The sequence below is a fragment of the Epinephelus fuscoguttatus genome, linkage group LG2 (assembly GCF_011397635.1).
Source record: "Epinephelus fuscoguttatus linkage group LG2, E.fuscoguttatus.final_Chr_v1".
Classification (NCBI taxonomy): Eukaryota; Metazoa; Chordata; class Actinopteri; order Perciformes; family Serranidae; genus Epinephelus; species Epinephelus fuscoguttatus.
In genome coordinates, this window is record NC_064753.1 from 20,487,545 (window position 1) to 20,489,542 (window position 1,998).

Here is a 1,998-nt window from a genome sequence, read left to right on the forward strand (position 1 = left end):
TGAGCCGCAGCCTGCACGCAATAAGGGTTGGTTTAGATTCGGTCACTCTATCTGCAATTCCTTGGAAACCGAAGGCGTGACCCGCCCTACTCCGCCTCTGATTGGCTTACCTTGACATTCTTACCCTAACCCTAACTAGAGTTCTGATCCTAAACAGTGTCGACCTGGCCTCCAAATCTCCCACACACCAATCTGATTGAGCGTCTTGTGAACTGTTGGTACCCCACCTCACAACTGACAGGTCTCAAATGATCCGAAGCCAGGCAGCACCCCAGTGCCAGACACCATGGTCATGTGTCCATGCCTTGGTATGTCAGAGATAAGTGCGATCCAGGGATGCCCCACCTTGGATTAGGGCTACCTCTGAGGTGTTTTACCTCTGAGGTACCTCTGATGTACCAGCACGTCCCATGGATGCTCGATCAGATTTGGATCTGGGGAAATTGGAGGCCAGGTCGATGCCTTTAGCTTTTTGACAGTAGTAGTAACATTGGAGTAACATTATTTGGACTCTGTTTAAACCCAGTTTTTGGTATTAAAGGTCCAATGTGAGGCATCAGCTGTCAGAAATGATAGATAATATTCAAAACTATCTTTTTTTTTTTTTAACTTATTTTTTATTTAAACAACCAACAGACATACACCAGTAACTTGCCACAACCATCACATTTTCCCCTTCATCAGTCCTTTCATTTGAAATGTCCTTTTTTTTTTTTCTTTTTCTTCTCCTCTCCCCCACCCTCCTCCTTTAATCCAGTCCTTGTTATAATAGTTTGACGAACGGAAATATGCCTCACTTCACAAATACAATCAATGCCGTCTCATAGCTCAGATAAGAAACTCCACAATCAGAGCTAATAATGCTAGTAAATAATGAAAAAAGGGGGTTGGTATGATAAATAAATATAAATAAGATGTAAATAAATAGAAAGAGAAAAAAAAGGGGGGGGGGGGGGGGATACCAAATACCATATCCAGAATGAGTGAATCATAAATTCATGAATCAGTAAATCAAACCTCAGGAATACATCACTGCAATATCAGAGGCATCACAGGCATCCATCTCTTTAAAAATTTTTCTTTTTGAAGTCGAACAGCATAGGTGATTTTTTCCATTTCATAGATTTCATATACCTTCAAAATCCAATCATTATATGAAGGGGGTTCAATTTTCAACCACCTAAATGTAATACACTTAATGGCCGCAGCTAGTAGGATTTGTAACAAATATACATTATTTCGGCCAGTAACCCCTTCTGGTATTATACCTAGGAGAACCACCATGGGATCTTTAGGTATTTCACGATGAAAAATTTCTTTTAAAGCGTCAAAAACCTCCTTCCAATAGTCCTCTAGTTTTGGACATGACCACATTATATGAGTATGGTTTCCTATGTGCTGTCCACATTGCCTCCAACATTTATCTGATCCTGTTTGATTCCATTTAGCTATTATATGTGGGGTTCGGAAATACCTTGTTATAATTTTCCACCTAAACTCTCTCCAAATATTAGAACTGGTCACTGAATGTGCTTCCTCACACCCCTGTGTCCAAGTTTCAATTGGGATAATTGCACCAAATTCGATCTCCCATTTATCTTTAATATGCAAAGTATTATTTGGGTCCATGGATGAAAATATAGTGTATACTTTGGAAATTAATATTGTGATTTAAAACTATCTTTTCATTAGTTTATAATGACCTGAAGATAAGAATAGCTGTGTTTTTGTAACCTGACAGTGAGCCATTTATATCGACATACAGAGTAGGTCCTCTTCCATGGGGTCCGCCATGATGTTTTACAGTAGCTCAGAATGGACAAAACTCTGGTTCTAGATGTGGACATTCACATTTTTGAATTGGTCACAGTGGTTGTCCTACAAGCTTAGTATACTGAAATAGTTTCAGTTCTGCAACCTCACCACTAGATGTCACTAAATCCCACACACTGGACCTTAAATGCAGATTTATTACTCTGTCAACTTCCATCTGTCTTG